The sequence below is a fragment of the Protopterus annectens genome, chromosome 6.part0, assembly GCF_019279795.1.
Source record: "Protopterus annectens isolate FY-2018-M chromosome 6.part0, PAN1.0, whole genome shotgun sequence".
Classification (NCBI taxonomy): Eukaryota; Metazoa; Chordata; order Ceratodontiformes; family Protopteridae; genus Protopterus; species Protopterus annectens.
Window position 1 is genome coordinate 28,872,501 of NC_056737.1, and position 26,219 is coordinate 28,898,719.

Sequence of the window (26,219 nt, forward strand, 5' to 3'; positions counted from 1 at the left end):
CCAACAGTGGTTCTTCATCATCTGCACTACAACCCTCATTATTATGTTTTTTAGCAAAAAATGCTTTTAAATGTAGTTTGTGGTAAAAACGTCCCACCTCTGAACATATCAGTCAAAGTCGGAAAATATGTAGGTACAAATTTTACCCCTTCATTAAAAGACTGTACATGCTATTATCTATTTGTAAATCTGACAAATTAATCACATTAAACATTTCACCATGACTCACTGACGCTTCTTGACCCTCATTGTTTAAATTATTCGTAATATACCTGATATTTTCAAATTCATGCTCCACATTAAATACATCCGATACAAACTGACCATCATTAAGTCCAAAATGTCCAACTCTCAAATCTATATTCCCTTAATTTCTTCCTGTTCTGCCATCTCCGACTGTGCTTGCTTCTCGCCTGCTGAGGACTCACATGTTGGGTGGTATTCTGTTGAACTTGTTGGTCACCTCCCTCACTCAGCTCCTCAAACGAAACACTCTTTCTGCCATTGATGCTGGCACTTGCTTCAGTGGATGAGAATGATTCTCACGAACTCCGAGATCTTGCGGCCGTATTCTTTAAGGTGGATTTGCTTCTCCTAGGTTTCCTTTGCCATTGAAAAATGAGATTATTTTTATAATCTCAGTCATCTCTGTCCAGTTTACTGCACTTCCTTTCCAAAATCTCGGCTTCAGCTTTGCCCACCCTGGCATGAGTATCCTTCACTCTCTTATTAAATGGAGCTGTTGTCATCTCCACCTTAAGCTCATCTTGGAGCTCCAAAATTGAACCCCTTACATGATCGTGGAGTCGATTGTTTCATTTGACTAGCACCTTATGCCACCCTAAAGTGCATTGTAAGGAAATGTTTTTCCATTCTTCCAGCAAGTCAGCCTCAGCTACCGAAAATTCAGAAGCTGGAAGCTTGTCCACCCTTAAACCCCGAGGGTTTAAATTTTAAGCTGATATATTTCTCCAACAGATGAGTGTCATAAAATAAAGGCACTTCTTTAATGAGTAAACGTTCCAGTCTCTCACACCTCATTGTCAGTTGATCACCCAGTTCAACGCAGGACCAAGGGTCAGATGTAGCAAATTTTTCATCCCCTTCTCTCCACATCTCAGTGCAGGAAAGAAATTAAGATGCTAAGTTAGACACTAAATTAGAGTTAGGTACGTCTCCACCATCTGAAACTCCAGCGACCGATATGTTGCAAAAACACTCCACCACCAAAACAGCTTACAAAATGTACAAAAAACACGCAAGAGACTGGAGAAGCAGTCACCATCCAGATTTACTATGCTCCTAGTACTTCAGCATCAAGCTTTCCAGGGAATAATTTCTCATAAGCATGATACAGATTAAATACATTTCACTAAACCAATTAGTCAATTACTCAATCAATTATACAATAATTAATTGCTCAGTGAGTCATAGTGATTTAAAATGCATAAGCATCAAATAATGACACTAATATATATTTAAACAGTATCTAATGAAACTACATAATATTTTCCAACACTGATACAAAAACATTCATAATTCATTTCTTAAAATTATACATAATGCATAATCTTATACATGTAAATCCAACTCCATATTAAGACCGTTGGGCCATAGGGTTCCAAAATTAATGATATACCTACTTTCCATTCTCAAGAGAATACGCCCATATTCAACACCCTGTACTGCATAAGGTTTATGTAATACAGTAAAAAATAAACTACTGGTATTCCCATTATGTATAGCGTGAAAATGTTGGGCAACAGGATTATTCATCCTTGCATTTCACATCCCCTAAGAGTTCCATAATTCTTCTTTTAACCATTCTTCTGGTTTGACCTATATACCATTTTATAGGCTAACAGTCACATCCAATGGCATAAACAACCCCGCTGCTACTACAGTTGTAGGAACCTAAGGCTTTAAACTTTTCAGCCTATAAAATGATATATATAAAATGGTATATAGGTCAACCAGAAGAATGGTTAAAACAAGAATTATGGAACACTTAGGGGATGTGAGAAATGCAAGGTTGAATAATCCTGTTGCCAACATTTTCACGCCATACATAATGGGAATACCAGTAGTTTATTTTTTACTGTATTAAATAAACCTTATGCAGTACAGGGTGTTGAATATCGGCGCATTCTCTTGAGAATGGAAAGTAGGTATATCATTAATTTTGGAACCCTATGGCCCAACGGTCTTAATATGGATTTGGATTTACATGTATAAGATTATGCATTATGTATAATTTTAAGAAATGTATTATGAATGTTTTTGTATCAATGCTGGAAAATATGTAGTTTCATTAGATACTGTTAAAGCATATATTAGCTAGTGTCATTGTTTGAGGCTTATGCATTTTAAATCACTATGACTCACTGAACAATTAATTATTGTATAACTGATTGACTGATTGGTTTAATTGGTTTAGGAAAAATACATATCATGAAAGTTTTACATAATTTAGATAAAGTCAGTAAAAATGCTATTACCCATGTGAAAACTGGAAATTGCTGCCATTTGAAGTTTAACTTACAGAAACTAGCTCCTTCTTCAAAAAGAGTTGTCATAGCTAGCTATAGGCCTCCAATTTTGACTCAAGATGTCCACTCCACCTATCAGGACCTCTTCAAATCTATCAAGATTCAACCATTTACCCTGATCCTGGGTGACTTTAACTATCCAACCATAGATTGGAAGAAATACTCATGCCAAAACACAAATGCCCAGAGATTCCTTGACTTCGTCAATGCAAATCCCTTGGACCAGTTAGCTGCCACCACCACAAAAGGTGAAGAATATCTTGGACTGTGTATTAACCAACATGAATAACTACTGCAGCATCTCTACAGTGTCATCATCAAGATCCGACCACAAGGCGGTCACTTTCGAAGTCACCATCTCCCCGGACCCCCCCCCCCCCCAAGCTAGGGTCAAACAAAAAAACTTCTCCAAAACTGATTACAACCTCCTGAGGGAAGGTATAAACAGCTTCACAGACCCCCCCCCTTTATAGGAACTGGCACATATGTCCAAACCTACACCAGCGTACTATATGAGCATTTACATAGCTGCATGGAATCAGGAATACCAGACAGGACAAAATCATCCTCCTCAAGAAGAGTAAACCTGTATGGTGGACAGCTACAATAAATAAACTCTATAATAAAAGGAAAAAATGCTGTCCAGGACCAAGAAGGAGCAGGTGCCTAATTGGAAACAATCTCTCCTTAGCCTTAACAAGCAAATAAGAGCACTAGTGAAATCCTCCAAAGCAAACTTCGAGTCCAAACTGGCCACTGGTGGTCAAGGACACCATACACACAAACACTGTAGATATAGTCAACCTGCTGGCAGACAGGTTCAGTGAAAACTTCACTCCTCTGTCCCCTGTCAGAAAACAGGACATCCCCAGTACCTGCCCCCCTTCCCTTATCTCTAGGAAGCAAGTCATCACTGCCCTCTCTAAGGCAAAAAATACAGCCTCCATGGGACCTGATAGCATCCCAGGTTGCATCCTACATGAACTCAGGAAGGAGCTTGTAGCACCATTAGACACCCTATTCAACCAAAGCCTGAGTACCGGCTTCATCCCAGCTGAGTGGAGGACAGCTACTGTCATCCCTTTACACAAAGGTGGAACATCCACCGATCCAGGAAATTAGAGACCCATCAGCCTAACTAGCCTGACCTGCAAGGCTACTGAGCGGATTATCATGGACCTCATTCACAAGGACATTGGCAACCTCCAGACTCTTGATCCCACACAGTTTGGTTTTGTCAAGGGGTGGTCATGCCTGTTAAATCGGGTCAACTTCTTTGAGTCAGTCACCAAGGCCATAGACAAAGGGAAGACGGTGCACACTGCCTACCTTGACCTGGCCAAAGCCTTCGACACTATTCCCCACTCATATATAGTAGGTAGACTCTCTCAATTGGGCATCAATCCATATGTTACCAGATGGACAGCAAACTGGCTCACTGACAGAACCCACCTAGTCAAAATAGGGGAAGCCACCTCAAGTAGTAGACCCGTAACAAGCAGTGTACCCCAGGGATCGGTCTTGGGGCCTCTGCTGTTTGGGATATACTTCTCGGAGGTGCAGGCCAAATCTAGTGGGCTATGGCTGACCAGGTTTGCAGATGACTTCAAACTGGGTGCTGTCATCAATTAACCTACTGATGTGAACATCCTCCAAAGATGGTCTCACCGAAACAAATAACTGGTGCCAGAAACATGGGCTTAAACTGAATACCAAAATATGCATCATCATCCGTTTTGGGGAGAGTGACATCCCCACAAATGATCATATTGATAAGGTCCTAAGCACGCAATCAGTCGTAAGGGACGTGGGCACCCAGGTTGAGAGCAAACTGACTTTTGACCGTCATATTGCCTCCGTTGTACGGAAAGCTTTCTACATGGCCCACCTCATTAGAAAGAGTATCTCATCCAGGGACAAGTTGATCATAACATCCCTGTATTCTTCCCTTATATGACCCATTATTGAGTACAATGACCCCTTTTGGCATGTACCTCACAAAGCACATGCAGCAGCTGGAGGGACCACAGAGGTTCCTCACCTGGAGAATCCAGGGCCTCAAACAACTACCCTACACAGACAGGCTAAAAGCCTTGTCCCTCTATTCAGTCTCCTACAGACTTCTCAGACGTGACCTCTGTCTGGCATACAAAGCAATCTCAGACCCTGCCCTGACAGGACTGCTGCATATTTGCAAGTGAAGCTCCACTTGAGTAACCAGCACGCACGACCTCAACCTGGTCTGTGACATCAACATGACTTGTTGGCAGGACAGATTTGTGTCCAAGAGACTCCCCCTTTTGTGAAACAGACTCCCTCTCCACTTGAAGCACAGTACCTCATTAAACAACTGGATGGGAAACAGAAGAGACACCCCTGGGATTCCACCTGTGTCCCTGTTGGACAATGGCATAGGGTGTTGACTTGTTGGAACATGGGCTAAATTCTTGGCTAGACTTGCAATGGCCTCAGGGCCAATAGCCTAGTAACTGCCTATGATCCTATGAAAAACTGGAGAATCACAGAGAATGGGTCAGAAAAAGGGTCATTTTTTTTTTAATTTAAAGCCCAAAGGGAGAATCTTTTCCATTTGATTTTGTATACGTTTCTGGTAGATACTTTTGGAAAAAACCAAAACAATGTCACATACAGGGGAAGAAAGCCTGGGCTGTCTAACTATTACTGGAAGTGGAGAAACCATACAGTTAGTTTGAAGGCTCGTATGTTGGGATGATGGATCCCTAATGCATGAGAATGAAGATCCAGAGATGGCACCAATATCAATAAAGGATAACTGAGATGAGCCCACAGGAAGGGGAATCATACTTGCCGAGGCCAGAAAGGGGCGATGAGGATTACTGAGCTCTTCAGCTGACTTGTTTTCTGCAAACATTTGGGGATCAAGGGAAGAGGAAGGTAAGCATAAAGCAGACCCAAGTGCCAAGCATGAACTAGATCATCTCTTGGCGACTCCCCCGATAGGGGATAAGAGTGAAGTACCCACTGCACTTGTTGTTAATGGGAGTGGCTAATAGGTTACAGCACGGTCGGCCCCAAAGCCAGATCATAATCTCCACCACATACTGACTGAGAGACCACTCATGAGGCATTAAAATGGATATGGTTAGTTTGTTTGCTAGCACGTTGGCTTTCCCCAGAATGTGAGTTGCAATTAGAAAGCGGTCTGATGAGATCACCCATTCCCATACTAGCATGGCCTCTTTGCAAAAGGGATAAGATAGAGTTCCTTCTTGCTTGTTGATGTACCAAACTACAGATATGTTGATGTTGTCAGTCTGAACTGCAATAGTCCCTAAGGAGAGAGCATCTTGAAATGCCTGCAGTGCTATTAGGACTGCTCTCATCTCCAGAACAATGATATGTAACTTGGTCTCTTAGGGGGACTACATGCCTTATACCCTTTTTTCCTACAAAATAACCCCCATCCCAGATGAGAAGCATCTGTGGTCACTGTGGCCATCGAGACTGGCAGAACAAAAGGGCTGCCTAGATGAAGATCATCCAGTTGTATCCACCAGTAGCTGTGCTGTTTGCAAACGTGGGTGAGCTTGACTGGAAAGGACAGGGGTTGATACAGAATGGACCACTGTACAACTAGAGTCCATTGGAGAACCCACATAAAGAAATGTGCCAAAGGAAGTAGTACTATGGCTGCTGCCATAGAACCTAGTGCTTAAAGTACTGACCTTGCCAAAGGAGATGGATGGGCAAGAAGATGATGAACTTGGCTTTTGATACTGGAAGTGTAATGAGGAGGTTGAGATGCTATTTGTGTCATCGTATCTAGAACTGAACCAATGAACTCTAGGTTCTGGATCAGTGTTAGGTTAGACTTGGCATGAGTTACTGTTATTTCCAATGATATGCAAATCTGGAGCAAACTGTCCCTGGCATGTAGAAGGAGATGCTTGGAGAAGCCAGTCATCTAGATATGGAACCACCTGGAATCCCCTCAGTATCAAATAAGCTGACACTACTGCCATGCCTTTGGTAAACACTTTGGCGACTGTGGTGAGTCCAAAAGTTAGGGCTCTGAACTGGTAATGACTGGCAATCTCTTGGATTGCCTGTCTATTTTGATATAATAGTATGCATCCTGAAGATCTACACAGCACATCCAATCATCCTTCGGAAGACACTGACCATTCAGAACTTTGATTTTTTAATGTAGAGATTGAAATTGCTTAGATCCAAAAGGTGTGAGGTTCCCCATTTTCTTTGGCACCAAAAAGAAGTGTGAAGAAGTTCTGAATCTTATTTGGTCAGATGAGACCTTTTAGATGACTCTTTTGTCTAGCAGCTTTTGCATTTTTTGTGCTGCTGCCTTCCTTTGACTGAGTGGAACATTGGGAAGTTTCTTCCTTTTACAAGATGGAAAAAAGAAAAATAGTGTGTAATAATCCCTGGATATTATTCTTACCACCCATGTATATTGTGTTATGCTTGCCCAGGCATCTGGGTGCAAGGATAACTGGCCCCGACTGCCTCCAGAGTTGGACAGTTGGGCAGCACTTCAGGAGCGATGAAAGGGCCTATCTGAAAAAAAATCTCTGAAGCCCTGGTTCTGCAGACCTCCTCTGCCTCTAGGGTGACGTCTACCATTGAAATTTCCTCCTATGCCTTTGGAGGAATTGTCATTGCATGGGTTTTGGAAAGGTCCCCGAGATTTTTGGAACCACATCTTCTTAATGCCTACCTAATTCCTGGAAAAGGTTCGTTGAGGCATATAAAACATGATTCCCACGGCAGACAGAGTTTTTCCATCTTATTCGCTGCAGGTAAGCCTCTATTTTACTGATGGCCCAAACAAAAAAGTGCCATTGAATGGGGCACTGATAAAAAACATCTTAAAATGGTCTGTAAAGTCACAAAGCCGCATCCAGGCATATCTCCTTATGGCAATGCTTAAACCAGTTGCTCATGAGGTTCCTTCAGCTGTGTAAGAGATCAACCCCATCAAAAGCATTTGATATGGATAATAGAGTGGTCAGATGCAAGGATGTTCATTTGACGTCCTCAGCAGACAGGACTCGGGGAGTATTTGAAAGCTCTTTGGTCAAATCTCTCTGAAGCCTAGTAAAGTGTACCAGCTAATTTAGTGACCTCGGGGCAGAGGTTGCTGAGGCAAAGACTCGCTTTCCAAATCTGTCCAACGCTCTGGTCTCCCTGTTTGGCAGCTGCACAGTGGACCTCTGTTCCGCTTGGTGGCTGCCTCCACAATCATAGCATCAACTGGGACTCCTTTTCTCCAGGGTGGTCTATTTGTTGCCAGGGCTAAAAATGTTAGGTCTTTTGGGAATGGGTTTGATGGTACCCGCTACCCTCCAAGCCCGACGTCAACCAAATCAATAGGAGAAGTAACCCAAGATGTAGACAGGCCACAACCACAAGTCTTCAAAAATACATATTATTCTGATGAGGAGTTTTGGGAAGACTAGCCACCTTTCTGTCTTGAGATTTTTAAAAAATCTCCAAAGGAGATATCATCCAGTGGTGATCTCCTTCATCAAAATCAGTATCCTCTGTGAGAAACTCCATTGGGGAGTCAATGTGCCTCCCTTTGCACATTCTGTTCTGATGCACCTCCTCCATGGGGTGTTTAGGCAAGGTGTCAGAAGAGATGGGAAGTTCCTCTGATGGAACTGGTTGGGCACTTATAGGAACTGGCTGTCCATATGGAATAGGTCTGACTGACTTAGAGCTCAGAACCGATGAGAGAAAATGGGTAGGATCCGAAACATGAGGGGGTGGTTCTCTTTGGAGACAAAAAGCCCTTTCCACCACCTTGAAAGCCGACGGACCCAGAGAGGCTTTGACCCACCTTCGTAGAGAGGAAGCTCCTGAAGAAAGTATGTCTAGACCTTCCTCAGATCCATGCCACGGGGGTGGAACCAGATTTGCAATTTCCAGGGCTGAGGCTGCAAGAGGAATGGACAGATCTGACAAAATTGTAGCCAAACATATACCCTTGGATCCAATACCTACACTTTGACTAGGAGACTCACTCTGATCTAAGGGTATCGGAGCAGAACTAGTCAAGGATATAGTTGGAGTGTTGAAAGATGCTTTCTTCAGATCTGACAAAAAACCTCTTGGGGATTTCTGTGGCTTCATCTCAGTGGTGTGAAGGTCCCTAATTTACTGATTTTAACAGGTTTTCACTTCTACTCAGCATTTAAACTGCATTTATCTCACTTGGAAGGGCTTTGTATGCTGCTGCAACTTATTTGTGGGACTTTGGTTTTAACAGCAAAGTGTCTTCCCTTCCAGACTGCTTCTACCTTCTTTACAGATACTGCTCCAACTCCTGGAATGAGCCTGTGCTCCACTGCATAGCCAGTTTAAACTAACATATTAAAAGCAAAGTGTCTTCCCTTCCAGACTGCTTCTACCTTCTTTACATATACTGCTCCAACTCCTGGAATAATGCCTGTGCTCTACTGCACAGCCAGTTTAAACTAATGTTTTAAGAGCAAAGTGTCTTCCCTTCCCGACTGCTTCTACCTTCTTTACATATACTGCTCCAACTCCTGGAATAAAGCCTGTGCTCTACTGCACAGCCAGTTTAAACTAACGTTTTAGTGTCTTTCCTTCCAGACTGCTTCTACCTTCTTTACAAACACTGCTCCACATCCTGGAATAATGCCTGTGTGCTACTACACAGCCAGTTTAAACTTAAGTATGTTCCAAGCTCATACCACAAGTTAGTCTTACTTTGTCTACTGTACAGGATACCTGCATACCACTGAGACCCCCCAACACTCACCTGTTTAAAAACCTTGCCTCTTTGTCTCTCTCTGCCATCTATAAGTTAGTCACTACCCTAGTGCCAGCTCTCTTATTTAGCTATACTCTCTTGTTTTCTGTTTGTAGTTTCCTTTTAACTGTTTTTATCCTACTGTGAATACCTGTGTATACCTCGCTATAACATCTCTTCCCTCTCTGTGTACACCTCCCCACCTCTTCTACTTATCTGCTGATTCTCACTGTGTGCTACTTACTGTTTCCCTCCTTTCCTGCTGATTGTTTTTTGTGGTGACTCCTGGCTCAGAATACTCTTATACTTTCCTGTCTATCCCACTCTACATATACTTCATTTCCCTGCATCCTACTCTCTCACCCATAATCCTCTGGGGCATTTAAAACTCTTACTGTTTATGTGCCATCTTTTCCTCTTCCTACTAGTCTGTGGCTTCATCTCAGAGGTGTGTAGGTAAGGTTACCATACGTCAGGTAAGGTTACCATACGTCCGGGTTTCCCCGGACACGTCCTCTTTTTTGGACTCCTGTCCGGGCGGTTTTTGAAAATTCTGCGATTTGTCCGAGGTTTAAAACCCAGACAAATCGCAGTATTTTCAAAAAGCAGACATCCCTATTTCGGGGTTTTTTTCTCCGCTTTGTTTTTTTTTTTTTTTGATTAGCTCATATACAAGTCAATCAAAAAACGGAGCTCTGTTCAATGCGGAACTGCCTGATGTTCCGCACTGAACAGAAGAGGGTCTGCTGTGCGCGTTTTTGATTGGCTCGTATACCGGCGTGCGGGCCAATCAAAAATCTGACTTTTTTTTTGTTTTTGCTCTTCAACCTAAGAGAGGACGAAATAATATGTGCTAGCAGCACATATTTTTTCGTCCTCTTTTACATACAAGGAATTATGGTAACCGTATGTGTAGGTCCCTAATTTACTGAATTTTAACCGCTTTTCACTTGTACTCAGTAATTAAACTACATTTACCTCACTTGGAAGGGCTTTGTATGCTGATGCAACTTATTTGTGGGACTTTGGTAAGCACCTTAACAACTATTTGCTAAGTCATGGCTTGGCTGAGTTATTGTTGTCTCATGCCACATAAGTGAAAGGCTGTACATAATTTGAAATAGATTACTTTACCTACCTTTGGACATAGTATTTCTCCTCAAGTAGCAAGTGCTCTATTATACACTGTTAGCTTATTTCTGTAGATTTCTTTGTATCTCTTTAGCAGTGTTAACTAATGACAGTGGGTTTGTAGAATCTAATTACTGGGTATTTAGCTTACACAGCCACTGCTTTATGGCATGACCTCAGTGTCAAATACTTTAGATGCAGCCTTGTCGACGTGAAAGTTAGCTCATTGTTTTTTATTTAATTCTAGGTTCAGTCACCATGAGACTGCCAATTGTTATAACTGCTTAACCTGGTTTGTACAATTCAAGAGTTATTCCAGATGCAATGAATGTTAAAATATAGAACTTCTGCTTAGCTATATTCTCATATCTCAATTACTTGAATTACTTCAACTACAAAATGGCACAAGTTTACTACTAGAACTACAGTAGACATTTTTATTGTCATAGTTGTTTTACCACTAAGACATCATGGTTAATAGCTTACCACTATGTGAAAGTGTTATAGTGGAAGTAAGACATTTAACTTTTGTCTCACATTTTTACTGCTCTAATCTGTAAAGTTAATAACATATATATGTTTTTATTTATGTATTTTCTCATATTTTATCTTAACTAACTCCTCTCTAGCTGTTATCAGTAGTTAATTATAGTACCTCTGTTATTCTTGTTTTCCCCTAGCTTTTATACTCAACACTCTCTCTCCCTTCTTTTTTCCCCTAGGTTTCAAGAGCAAAGTGTCTTCCCTTCCAGACTGCTTCTACCTTCTTTACAGATACTACTCCAACTCCTGGAATAACGCCATTACTCTACTGCATAGCCAGTTTAAACTTAAGTATGTTCCAAGCTCATACCACAAATTAGTCTTACTTTGTCTACTGTACAGGATACCTGCATACCACTGAGACCCTCCCTAACACTCACCTGTTTAAAAAACATGCCTCTTTGTCTCTCTCTCCCATCAATAAGTTAGTCACTACCCTAGTGCCAACTCTCTTAGTTAGCTATACTCTTGTTTTCCATTTGAGGTTTCCTTTTAACTGTTTTAGTTTTACTGTGGATACCTGTGTTTATCTTGCTATAACATCTCTTCCCTCTTTGTCTACACCTCCCCACCACTTCTACTTATCTGCTGATTTTCACTGTATGCTCCTTACTGTTTCCCTCCTGACCTACTGTTTGTTTTTTTTTGGGGTGACTGCCATTTTCCTGGCCCAACCCACTCCATTTGCCCTTGCTATGCCTGGGGTCACTCTGCTCGCCTATCCACCCCCACCCCATATTAGTTCCTTTATACTCCTCTCCACTGCACAATCTCCTCCTCCACTTCCCACCCCTTCCTGTTTTTTGCCACATCCCAGTCCTGCATACCTCCCTCCTCTCCTTCTGCAAACCCTTGAACCAACCACTCCTTTCTGCATACTGACTCCCCCTACTGGTTAACTATCCCTAACGTTCTGACAACCTTTCTTCTAGGCCCTACTTTTACCTCCCTCTTAACAACTGACCCTCCTTACTGACATGTCTTTTTCAAGCCAATCCTTTCTTCTACTGCCTCCCCTTCTCCTCCTATACAATCTGTCATACATCTCATATAACTCTCACCTAATTCCAACTTACTTTCATCCTGCAAATACTAATACCAATGTCTTCACACATCCTCTGCAATGTTTCCCTATCTGCTCAGCTACCTTTCCTCTAAATACTATCCTCCTCAGAATTAAAATACCCCCTTTCCCCTACCACCTCTTTAGAAAATAAAATAAAGCACCTACTATACAAACAACATGTCCTCCCTAAGTCTCTACTATTATCAGGTGACATTCACCCAAACCCTGGCCCAACCCCCCCCCCAAGTCAATAAACCTAAGACCCTTAACCAACCCTACACTACTCCTCCAAAAAAGCAAGTATCTTTTTACTTCATGAATCTTAGAAGCATCCTAAACAAAATTAGTGAATTCCATGCCTGGATGGCTAACTGCACCCCTAATATAGTTGCCTGAGTGAAACCACAAAACCATGACAGCAATATCCTCCCCCTGGATATAATATTCTTAGACTAGATGGACAAAAGAAAAAAGGGGATGGAGTGGCCACTGTATATTCAAACCATCTTGCTCCTTCAAATATAAACCAACCCTCTCCCTCCTTCTCACCTGCTGAACTTCTGATAGCTAACATTAAATTTAACAATTACACCACTATCACAGTCATAGCTATCTATATTACCCCTGGAGATAAGATTCCCCTTCTTGAAAACATTCTCTCTTACCTTTCTCAAAACATCCACAATGAAACTATTCTTCTTGGGGATGTTACTATTAACTGGCTAACTCTTCAGTCCTCAAGCACTACTTCATGCATCAACTTACATGGCTTTGTACAACTTATCTCAACCCCCATCCATGCAAACAGATCACTTACCCCAGCTCTCTCACTGATTGGATTTTAGTCACAGATCCCCACAAATACCATAACCCTGAGACCCTACCCGACTCCTAAGTGATCACTCACCTGTGAAAGTTCTTATATACACTCCTCATTTCACTAGGCCTCACATATACATACCCTGTTGCAAACTATCCACCTTCTGTCCTGAGACTTTTAATGCCCTCCTCTCTCCAGGATAAATTGGACACATCTAATGTATCACCCCCTTGATGAAGCTGTCCACTCTTTCAACATTACTTTCCTTAACATCCTTAACTCTCTTGCTCCACCTCGTACTGTTCACATCAAATCTAATATATCCCCTTGGCTTACCAATGCCACCTGCACCCTAATGAAAACTAGAGACAGGGCATGGAAAAGGTGGGTAAAAACTAAGCTCCCTTCCCATTTGCAAAAATATAAAGAACTAAGAAATCAGGCAAAAAATGCATCCACAAAGACAAAAAGAACTTCTACTTTAACCCACCAAATGCCCAAAAAACTGATCCCAAGAAATTCTGGAACTCAATAAATCAGATCCTGTACCCTGGTGACCCTTCCTCTCCCAACCCCTACCCAAACAACTCACCAGAAGATACAGCTACCTCATTCAATTCCTATTTCATTGAATCCATACCTAAGTTGATAAATCCGTTCCCCTCTACTACCAACTCAACTTCTTCTTTCAGCTTTTTCCCGGTTAGGGGTCGCCACAGCGGATCACCTGTCCGCTCATGATTGGCAGTGGAGTTTTACAGTGTCGAGTTGCCAGCCCGGTGCCCAACCTCCAAGAGAAGGCACACACACACACCTAGGGCCAGTTTTAGAGTGTCCAATCCACCTGCAGCATGTCTTTGGGATGTGGGAGGAAACCAGAGCACCCGGAGGAAACCCATGCGACCACAGGGAGGACATGCAGACTCCACACAGAAGGCACCCCAGCCGAGGATCGAACCGGAGAACCTCTTGTTGTGAGGCGACAATGCTAACCACTGCACCACCGTGGCCGCTCTCTACTACCAACTCAGCTAACATTTCCAAATCTTCTCCTACTCTCAACTCCTCTACCACTTTCTCCCTTACAACTGTACCCACTAACTACATAAAATCCTTGCTCTCTAAATGTAAACCCTACTCTGCTTCTGCTGACAAGTTCCCTCCCTATTTCCTACAAATTACTGCTGAATCCCTTGCCCTCCCTGTATCAATCCTAATAAATCACTCCATCTCAGAATCTAAGGTTCCATCTATCTGGAAAAAAATTCTACACCATACCCATTCACAAAGGAGGTAACTCTACTGACATGACAAACTTCAGACCCATCGTGATCCTCTCACCACTCTCAAAAATACTGGAAAAATGCATACACAAGCAAATTATGAAATAGTTTCTACAGGAAAACTAGATCACACCTACACAGCATGGCTTTCGCCCTAAACATAGCACTACAACTGCCCTTATATCCTTCATTAATACTACTGCTCTAGCCAGAGACAATAATAAGTTGGTCTCCTGTCTGTTCCTCGACCTTTTAAAGCCTTCAATACAGTCTCTCACCCTCTTCTGCTGAGCAAACTGGCTAACCTAAACTTCTCTGCCTCTACTACTACATGGTTTCCCAGCTATCTCACTGACCATCTACAATCAGTGAGATAGCTCTCAGCTCTCTCCCCTCCTCTTCCTGTCAAAATGGGAGTCCCCTAAGGATCTATCCTTGGCCCATTATTATGTAATATATTCACTAATCTACTCTACACCTCCTGTCCACAGTCATCCCTTGTACAACACACAGATGACTCCACAATCACCACCATCGCAGATACTCCCTCTGACCTTATCTGTGTAACCCAAGCATGTTTTAACTCAGTTGAATCCTGGCTCTGTGACAACCAGCTAATTCTTAAACCTAAAAAGACAAAACTCTTACTATTTCTCCAAAAGAACTTCACCCACCTTAAATCTACATTTTCTGTACTGTCCCTCAATAATACCCCCATTAATGTTGAACCTAGTACAAAACTACTAGGAGTAATGATAGATGACCAGTTCAAGTTTGATCTATATGTAAACAACTGCATTAAAAAGACACAACAAAAACTTGGCCTTCTTTACTGAAACAAAAGGTTTCTAACTAACAAACCAAAAATAACCCTCTCTCATGCGTACCTCCTACCTAGTGGCTTCTATACAGCTGCCAAATTCTTACCAATCTTAACTGCACACTACTAACTAAACTAGAGTCTACCTACAACAAGGTTGCCAGATTTGCTGCTCACCCAACTTATAAATTGCATCATTGTCTTTCACTAAGATACCTAAACTGGCTGGAATTACCTCACCAGCTTCTACTCTCTCAACTACAAATAATTCACTCTATACTACACCTAAAATCCTTCTGCCCTAGCCTGTCTCCCCTCATCTCTCAATATTCCCCCACTAGGTCGGTATGTAGCTCTGACTTTAACCTACTACAAATATTCAAACCTAAGACTAAAATTGGCTGCAACCTCTACAGCTACAATCCTACCATATCATGGAACAAATTACCACTAGAAATCAGGTGCCTCAAACATCCAAATCAATTCAAAACTGTCATAGAGAGTAACTCCAAACTCACTAGTCCTGCCACTGCATGCATTCTCCCTGATCTAGCCCATTAATTCATATGTAAATCAGCAAAACTTCAAACCTTTTTAGTTCGTAAACCTTTTCAAAGTATCACTCTTCTCCATCTCTTATCTCCATTTCTAATGTCACACATCTCATGAAATAACTACATATACTATGAACTCGTTTCACTGTTTATTGAAAATGTTTGTATTGAATAATTTCTCTTATGTATGCTTATTATGTTTTTTCCAATATTATTTTTCTGATAAAATGTATTTCAATGTATGTATACATTGTAACCCGCTGACACTGTTAACGCTACAATTGTAAAACTTTCTCCTCAGGCCTCCGCTGAGAAAGGGCTACTTAGCTCAGTCGGACTAACTCAGTCAACAAATGTAAAATAAAATAAACAAATTTCAGATCCTGGGACTCTAAAACCACTGGATGGAAAGAAGGAGGAGAAAAAATAGTTTTTGAAGTGGTAGGCATAATCACAGATCCGACAGGTGAAGGAGGTGGTAAGACCCGCATCTGAATCTAAGCTCGGAGAAATTTTCACATCATCCTATCCACATCTGCTTCCAATAAGCTTCTGGAGAACCTACAGGAAGTAGTGCATGGGGACCCTGAATGCTTCTTTGGAGTCTGATGCAATTTAGAAGGCAGGGTGGGCAAAATTGGCTTAATAGCAAATTCTGGAGTTGTACTCCTATATGAGGTACCTTGCTTTGGATCCGAGGACCTAGGATCTGAGGGTGGTACTGTAGGACTTATGGTAATAACGGAAGCCGAAGCCTTAGGATTCGATGTCTTCAGATCAGATTGTCGACTCTTTGGAGTCAATAGTGTAAGAGCCAACATTTTTCTGCTTTTTAAATGAGACTCAGATAAAGACCTGGGGGTTTTGGAGGGGAGGATTTCCTTTGCTCCAGAGAAGCAGACTTGCTAGATTTGGAGGGGGTTTGAGCCCCTGAAGGTGTAGTAGGAAGAAGGCCCCTTAGAATAAGCTTGTTGTGTCTATCAGCTAAGGCTCTTGGATTAAAAGTGGAGGAGATCTTACAAGCAGTGTCCAAGTGCCAAGCCCCAAGACAGTATACACACACCTTGTGGACATCCGAATTCGGGATTTATGCCCACAAAACCTGTTGGTTTATCTGACATGTCCACAAGGAAGAACACAAGAATAAGCTACAAGAAAATATATATTTTTTAAATAGGTTAAAGAGAGGGAAAGGGGGATTTAACTGCCAATGACAGTAATCTTAAGAAATACCCTGTAGTGAAAAGGTAAGCAGATCTACCAACAATGGTAATGAAGACTTACTATTTAGAGGAGATAGTATGAAATTAGAGGTGGAAAGTCCTAACATCCAGTGAAAAGAACTAGGAGGGAGGATAGATAAACTAAAATAAAGTTAAAGTTAAATCCAAAAAAATTTTAAACTCACGAAAAACCATCTAATATCTGAGATTCTCGATGGTGTCAAATGGGATCTGAGGCTATGGGGATGGAATATGGCATTATGGGTAGAGGGAGGAGCTCGAGAGCTGGATCTGAAGTCTGGAATATGTGGGCGAGTCAGATCAAAGTGTTGGATCCAAAAGAATGAAACAGACAACATCAGACACATTATTCAAGCACTGACAGAAAAGGCAGAGAGAGGAAATGAAACCTAAAAGGAGTTTCTTATCTAAGCTCACCAACTGATGTCACCCAATTTGACAGAAGCAATATCCCAAGAGATCTTTCTTTGACTGTGGTACCAGAAAACTGAAAGTGTTCTGCCTGTAAGTGTGAAGGGCTGCCCTGGTCTGCCAGGTGATTGGCTCTTCACTCTTACAGACAGGCAGTGGGAGAAGTTTTGAGTTTTTGACAGACTACCTGAGGGAGGACAGCAGGGCACTACTATCCATATGCCAGTAAGGCAGTGTGTCTATTGAATATAAAATGTATATTCAGATTGGGAACAACCTGGATTAATGCTTAAAAAGTTCTGCATTTCATGAAATGAACATATCAGCAATTTATGCTACTTAACAAGAGTTGAGGTGAGATGGTTCTTTAAGAATAAAGAGACACCACCACCTTTAGTGCCTCCATCTAGGTGTATTCATTTACTCATGTAAAACTGACTAATAAACTCCTAAACTACAAAACCTAAACTACAAAACCCAGCTCAAACAATACCGTAACCAGTCCTAGTCATGCTCATGTTCATCAACAGGCTGACACCTCTAGTGAAAGCATAAAACTTCTTACTGCTTATCATTAAATTTTGACCCTCTTCTACCCGAGTCATTATACCCCTAACAACTTTCCCTCCCACACTTGAATTATTATATCCCTCTTCACCCCCTCTTAAACAACACTTCTCATCTTTCTCTTTTTCTAACTGCTGACATTCACCACTCTACCCTTCTCATGCACCCCCTGTATAACAAAGTAATAAACCTTCTAGATCAGTGGTTCCCAAACTTTTTCAGTTCTCGGCTCCCTTGTTGAATCGAGGTTTTCCCAAGGTGCCTCCCCCCCGTCAAATTTGAGCTAGTAAAGAACAGCAATGTCAGTGGTACGTTATCTGACTAGAACAGTCAGTAATCATTCAGCATTATAAATTCCACTTGGTTATTCAGCATGATAGTGACATGCCATTTCTATTCCCTGCCTTAACATACAAAGATCAGTGCTCAGGTGATTAGCTTTTTTTGCTTGTTTGTTTGTTTTGTTGTTTATTTTTTTTCACTGTGAGATTTGAGCAAAAAGCAAACAACTTTGAATTTAAAAGGCTGAGGTTGAAACTGGTCAGAATTAATCACCCTGGTAAACAAATTCAAATTAATAAATGAATTAATTTAAAGATAGCTATCAGAGCAAAAATCTAGATTTGCACCAAGACTTTGGGCACAACCACATTGCACTAAATGTCACAGAAAAACATCAATGCAATAATTATATTTTAACAAACATTGCTGCAAGAAAGGCAATCCCTATACGCCCCCATATATCCCTGCACCACCAACAACTCTAAATAAGCTAACCCTGAGGTGACTAACTTTCAAGGGTAAGAAAATATTCCCTTTAAAAGCAAGGTTAGAAGCTCACTCAAGATTATTATGGCATGACAGATTATTTTCCCAGTCAGCTATCTCCCAGTGTTTCCTGTTAGCTGGCTTACATTGATACGATCACCAGGAAGTCCTAGTTCACACAGCAAAGTGCAGTTCCACAGACTGCAATTGTTCAATGTGTCAAAGGCATTTTATTTGGCAAGTATCTTTCAAAAATTATTGTCACAATCATTCATGCAAAGAACACTGTTAGTCAATAGATCTCCACATTTCACTCTGTCAGACACTCAGTGGAACATTAATAGCTTGTATACACTTCTGGGAAGCAGAGTGACTTTATTAAACTTTTTTTAAACAGAAAATGCAGTTAAACAAGCCAAGAAAAGACTAAATGGATCAGGGATAGTAGCTTTCTATCTCTATTACTTTAAATACAGATATTTTCTATCCATCAGGCAGTCTAAGCAAGAAGCATTAACAACAGACTGGATGAAAGCAGAGCCCACATCTAATTCTAAGTCTTGGATTTTTAGTAAGGTTTTTTGCACTGTGCCAGTTGCTAATCTGCTCACCAACGTAGTCATGCCAAGGGACTACAAATTTTATTCATGATGTCACATCACAGATGATAACCTGTAAGATATTTGTTTTTGTAGCCAGCCTGAAGCTCTGAAATTAAGTACCTGCCGGTATCAGTGACCAAAGATAATACCATTCCCGATCACAACAGTACTGTACTCTCTCAGCTAACCCAGTTTCCTTGAAGCACAATACATTAAAAAAATAATAATCTCTTTTGAATAAACTCTCAGTGAAAAAGTAAGAAAACAGCACTCCATGCTGGCAGCATACAGACCACTTTTCCTGACTCTGCTAAAGCCCACATCCAGATTTCAGCCAATTACTGTTCACCTTTTATTTTACGAGCTGACCTAGTAGAGAACAACCAGATAACCCTCAGCACATCAATAGCCTGCAGATTAGGAAGATGACTGATTAATAGTAAATGAAAATTATGTGAAATTTTGAAGCATACCGAAAGAGTTGTAACCCTCCCGCCGCATGACAGAACATCTGGTGCAAGTTTTATGTGCATTACTCATTGGTGGTCAGTTATCAGCCCCATGAACATTTGAAATAAAACTGTTTTATATCCCTTTTCAAAAACATATGAATACTATGCAGTACAAAGTTACATACAGTAGTCCAGTAAAAATGCAACTCTTACTGTAATTCTGGAGTACAATGTATGCTTGAAACATACATTTTCTACAACATCAAAAGAAGTGGAATTGTCTGAAACATGTGTATTAACAATAACCAAATCCTCGTGTCACGCCAAACTAGTCGGAATTCATATAACCGGGAAAACGCTCGGCCCAGAAGTACCCGCGTGTGAAAGAGTCTTGCTGCGGGTTTCAAGTAATGTATAAAGTTAAACTGAACAAACAAAAGCAGTGATAATTTAGCCTTCAGTAGGTATTAGCTCCTTCCAAAGGGGTAGTTAAATTAAAGAAATAAAGTTAACAGTAAATAAACAGCAGCTGTGAAAGAGGCAATCTATATGCCTGATCTAGGCAAAAGAAAGCAGTTATTGAAGGGTGGCCTGGGATTCAGCAAGTCATAACAGTGCACAACACTTTAGTATGGACTCATAACAAAAACTGAAGGTGATGAACTGAAAGTTTGTAATGAAAATTAACTTTTTATATTGCATTTAATACAATTACTAGACTATGACAAGCAAGGAGTCATAGATTTCTTTTAAAAAACTTTTTGATTTTAAAAATGTAAAAACAATTCAAGTAATTTATGACAAAACAAATAATTAATGACAAAAGTCCATAACGAGATTTTTTATATATGGAAAATGCATCTAATACATAACATAGGTTCATAGGTTCATACTAGGCTATCTGCCCGAGGGCATTTACAAGCCTAGCCCATCGTTTTGTGGCTTACGCCACCCCTTTAGTATGGGGAACTATACCCATTATTTTGCTGTGCCTCTGTCGAGCAGTGACACTGAGGTAATCCCTGGGGTATATCTGCGATCTCCCATCCATTGGTCAAGATTTCTCTTGAACAAGGCCAGTGAGGTGCTCTGCCTCACATGTACCGGGATTTTGTTCCACAGCATAGGGAGTCTTTGGGTGATGAATCTATCCCTCCAGCACGTCCTATTAATAGCCGTGTCGAGGTTTAAGTCTCCCGCCCTTGTGGCTCTGATGGATCTAGATTTTTTGAGGTGAAGCATATTCATCAAATCTGGGTTTGACATGGCCTTGTATGTTAGGCAAAGGTCACCTCTGAGCAAGCGGTAAGCTACTGAATAGAGCTGGAGTTCTTTCAGTCGGGCAGCATAGGACAGATTTTTGAGACCCTTTATCCTTTTGGTGAGGAACTTTTGTGGCTTCTCCAGCTGCTGCAAGTGTCGGGTCAGATACATCCCGAATGGGGCATTGTACTCAATCATTGGTCTGATGAGTGATGAGTAAAGGGAGACTATGACCTCCCTTGATCTAGATGAGAATCCCTTCATGATAAGGTGGGCAATGTAGAAGGTCTTCCTAACCACTTTAGCTACATGGGTGTCGAATGACAGACTACTATCAACCTTCTATTGTATTCTATTCTATCAACCAACTACTATCAACTACAATCAACATACTCTTGTTATTCTAGCAGCTTTCGAAGTTTATAAGCACAATATTTAAAATCTGTCCATATTTATGAGCCTTTTTACTCCCATTACGTCAGGCTTTGTCCATATTTCGTGGACCAAGAGGTTGAGAGGTACGATGGGCACTGCTGATATAAGTGATGTGAAGAAGTTACCCTGTCCAGGTTATCTTTTTTTTTTTTTTTTAAAGTAATGGGCAGCACCGCTAATAAGGCTGCTACCTGTTCAGAAACCCATTGCGGGACATTTTTTTTACAGAAATGGGTGCTTACACAGGACATAAGTGTTCACTTTAATGCCAAAGATATGATTCGCTGTTGTAGAGTTTTAGTTGTCTCTGCTATTTCATGTCATGTTTGTTTCATTTGCAGAATCATACTTTTATGTAACATTCATAGGAAAGTTAGAAAATACTTATTTGAAAATGCGGGATTTTTGCCATTTTCATGATTATTTCACATAACACAAATGCCTATCTCGGGTCCCTCCTGTGAAAACTGGGGAAAGGCATGCGATAATCCTAGGATGATAGCAAAAGTCATGTCATTGGTCTGTATACTTGGTCACATATTTTCTTAAACACCCTCACTAGCTGGGATACTCCAGACTTTACTGTCAGCAGTAACGTTAACTATATTATCTAAACCATTAATTGTTTTCTAGTAAGTTATTTAGTTTTTAAAGGATATGTATTGATGAGTGACATTTTTTGAAGTACATTGTTAACCTTTAGTGCAACCACAAAATAAACCACAAACTAATAAGCTTAGTAACTAAGCTTATTAGTTTGTGGTTTATTTTGCGGCTAAGCTTATTAGTTCGCTGCTCCCCTGTGAAGAAGCTGTGGCGCACACTTTGGGAACCCCTGTAGATTCTAGATAAACCAATTTAGAACAGGCAGCCTAAACAGAAATAAATCCTACACATGCTCTCTCATTCATATGCTATTATCACTATCCCCCTATACAATACTAATATCTCCCCTACATAACTGTATAACTTGCTTCATTATATTTCTTGAACTCTTTATAAACCTATATAATACTAAAACCTCCTTTCCTGCATAATTTTATAACTTAATTCATTACATACCTTGAAATCCTTGCAAACCTTTCTTTAATGAAATGTAAGAACACTAAACTTCTTTACAACCATGTTTTCCCTTCTACAGTCTCCATAAATTTACTTCCAACAAAATGTTAGCGCTACAAGAATTGTACAGACTTACAGTTGCTGACAGAAATATTTCACTGTATATACCTATCTTGTAATTACATCTGGGTTTTTTTCCCCCAAGAAATGCAGCTTTTTTCTGAGAACTGTCTGAAATTCACTTGTTAATTATAAATGTACTATGATGGAACTTTTCTACCCCGGCCTCTGCTGAAAATGGACTCTGCACAGTAACACTTTCCCGGTCAACAAAGGCAAATAAGTTAATTAATGTGGTGGGGCTGAAACTGTGACCTGCACTGGTGGAGTTCTCTTGCTGGTCTTGAACCAGGTCTCCATGATGATTCATATACTGATGTTTTCCAAAGTAAGGAGTGCATGTAGGTAGTGGAATTTCTTGATAAGGCTCCTAGCTTTGTGCAGCAATAACTTAATATTATCTGGATACAATTTAGTTATGCTGGACGCTTTAGAAGACTGACATAGTGTCTAAAAAGGCACTATGGGAGTGGACAAAGATTTTGCCAATATATGAAATCCTTGGGGTGAGAGATGCAGGCCATCCTTGGTAAAACAGTTTGGTTAATATTTCTTCCCAGGCTGATATATACTGGATTCTCTTTGAATGACACCAGAAGCTAATCCAATTGTTGGAATCAAGAACCTTTTCTTCATACAATGGCATTATTCTTGTTGATGGTAGAACACTGCTCAAAGACAGATATGTACCAGCCAGAGACACATATTCTGACAGTTCTATCACGTCTCTCTTCATAAAGTCCAGGGAGGTATGTTTCAAGTCATTTACACCCACATGTACTATGATTATGTTGTATACGTATGCTTGTGGTACAAAAACTTGATTGTTTGTGTGATGTGGCGAATCCTGGGGCCTTACAGGCAAATGACGGTGACCCTCTCTTTGCATAGCATGGTGAGTGGTGCATCAGTGTGTATCACTATGGAGTTAACTATGGTTAAGATACTAGATTGTGTGGTGGTTTGCCTTTTGGCTTTGGAGGTGAGTCACTAGGACTCCTAGATGTATGTTTCATGGTAGGTGCTGTCTGTGCTGTGAGATTGTGAGGCTGCTGAGGAGTACCTGGGTTACATTTACAGGTCTTTGTGTTACAGGAAGGTTACTTTTAAGAGGCTCACCACATGTAGTCTATATGTTTGTCCTGAGCTGTGTGTGTGTGTGTGTGTGTGTGTGTGTGTGTGTGTGTGTGGTATGGTGTTGTCGGGTACTGATAACCTGCCCATTTTGGTTGGGGCTTTGTTACAAAGTTTTGTCACCAGTAACACTGTTTAACTATATCTCTCACACACTGTGTCTGCATGTTCAGATAGTAAGTGGTTGTCTGTAAACAAGAGTCTCATGATGCCCATTTAAATTAGGCTGACTACAGATATGGCTGAAAAGAGTAAATCCATGGTTCCAGTTGCTTAATGACAGGGCTGAAGTGACAGTTGCACCTACAGGTTAAGAAAATTAAGACTTAAAATGCCTCCAACATGCTTGATTCTACTAAGCGGACCAGCAGCATGCAGTGGAGTTCCATAAGCAAATGCAGCCAACTCTCTGTTAAACAGATACTGCTAAGCTTTCTAACCAGAAGTGATCTGTGGACGTTAGGTATTATAGGGAAAATACAGCTTAAGATACCTACCTCTATACAATGTACCATTTAACGCAAATGCGAGATTAGAAAAGCAGCAAGTGGGCATTTTAAAACAATACAGAAAAACTGAAAAAGCAAGAAATATTCAAAGAAGTCCACCGGCCAATAGCAAAACGACCCACTTTGAGGTTCTTCAGCAATCAGAGGCCTAGAAATTACTAGGTTCTTTCCTTACTCTCTCTAGAGTTAAACCAAAGCAATTCTTAGTTACATATCAGGAAGATTAGCAAAACCTGCACAGCTATTACAGTAAAACTCACTAAGAACACTAAATGTACTTACCCAGGTATTGCACGGCTGGTATTTTAGTAAAATCTGATGGAACATTACCACAAGCATTAGCCTTACATCCAAGTATGTAGAAGCTTAAAGCAAATGAGCTTACGGCTCCACAAATGGAGGCAATTTAAAACAACACAGAAAAGCTGAAAATATTCAAATAAGCCTACTGTCCAATTTTCTTTCTTACCCTATCCTCCCACTGTTGGCTTTCCATTATCCTATGTCAATATTTAGTGTCTTCTTAATAACCATGGTGCTGAACCACTGGTTTATGCATCGTACTACACCTGTTGTATTTATTTAATTACGTCAAGATTTCTATTTTTTTCTTTTTTCCACTTTTAGGTTCTTTTTGTTCCCTTTTAACCAACAAGACGTCCCATATTCAACCTGAGCACATTCATTACCTCATCACTACGGGTTAAACAAAGGGAGTTGAGAGACATCCAGAAGGCAGTCATTCAAGCAGCTATGAAGGCTGCATGTGCCTTTCACTGGCACTCAGCTATAAGGACATTTACGATGGGTCTTACCCAACACATGGGCAGAGGAACGGGTGGGTCTATGTCAGAGTGAAGGCCCACAATTCTTTTTCCCATGTCAGTGCATGTGCTCAGGATGTAGGCTACCATCTACTGGTGGACTGGTGAACCAAATCTCCACCCCCTGCCAAGCAGCTGTATCACCACCCCAACTCTAACGGTAGATGGCAGTGAGCGGCCAGCTCTAACTTCCCCTTCCCAAATCTATTAAAAATACACCTGCTAATCAATCTCAAGTCACCAGGTTGCAGTCAGTGCTTTATAATTCTACCAATGACTGGATGAAATAGACTTCTAATGTGGTCTACTAACAGCAAGGCCAGATATACCCCAGTCATGTTCATTTTAAGTTTTTCTATGTTGGTATTTTTTTGTCTTTCATCAGATTTGCATTGTGTGCTGTGTTACATAACATTCTGAATAAAATGCCATTATTAAAAAAAATACAAGCAAATGGGAGGAAAAATGACTAATGTGGATACTGCTTAGTACAGACCACATGGATGCATAACAAAAAAACTTCATTAGAACCCAGAATATAATAAGAAATGCATTTAAATTTATGTTTATGCTTGGTTGCACATTGTCATGTGACTTTTTAGTGTTGCCCTTTAACAGTTTTTTTTTATTATATTCTGGGATCGGATCTGGTAAAGTACTACTTTTTATAGGGACGAAATCACTTAACCTACCAATTACAGTTGCTATATTTTTCCATAGCTTCTATTTCTTTGACTTGTGATTGGATTTTAAACTTTATTTTGAGGTTCTGTGCAAATATACATCTCTTTGGAAGCAAACATTTGTTTTGATCAATAACAAAAGGTTACTCTTAAACAGTACTGATATTCAGTTGTTTGGGCAGCATGGTGACCCAGTGCATAGGATCTCTAACTCACAGACCCAGAATCTAGAATTCAATCCTGACTTCAGGTCACTAGGTTTACTGAGTTTGCCCATTTTCCTTGTCTATGTGGATTTTCTCTGGGTACTCCATGTTCCTTACACCTCTCATGAATATGCTGCCTGACAGGCTACTCCAAATTGTCTCTCTCTCTCTCTATATATATATATATATATATATATATATACTATATTTACCCTTACCCATTTCATTATTTCAGTGTCAGTCGCATAACAGATTGCACACTCTCTTTTGGTGCAGAAGCTGTGAGTTCTATTCTCACATGAGGTGGATGGATTGCTGACACTGCATCCGTGTGGTCTGTACTAAGCTGTATCCACATCAATCATTTTCCATTGCTAATACTGCAGTGTCATATA

At 40.7% G+C, this 26,219-nt stretch overlaps 1 protein-coding gene across 2 annotated transcripts in view; it reads right to left on the reverse strand.

Annotated features, from left to right (window-relative positions):
- The window catches only part of HEATR5A (HEAT repeat containing 5A), a 2,570,019-nt gene that overhangs the window by 438,692 nt on the left and 2,105,108 nt on the right, over positions 1-26,219 (reverse strand). The gene's annotated exons all lie outside the window — the stretch shown is intronic.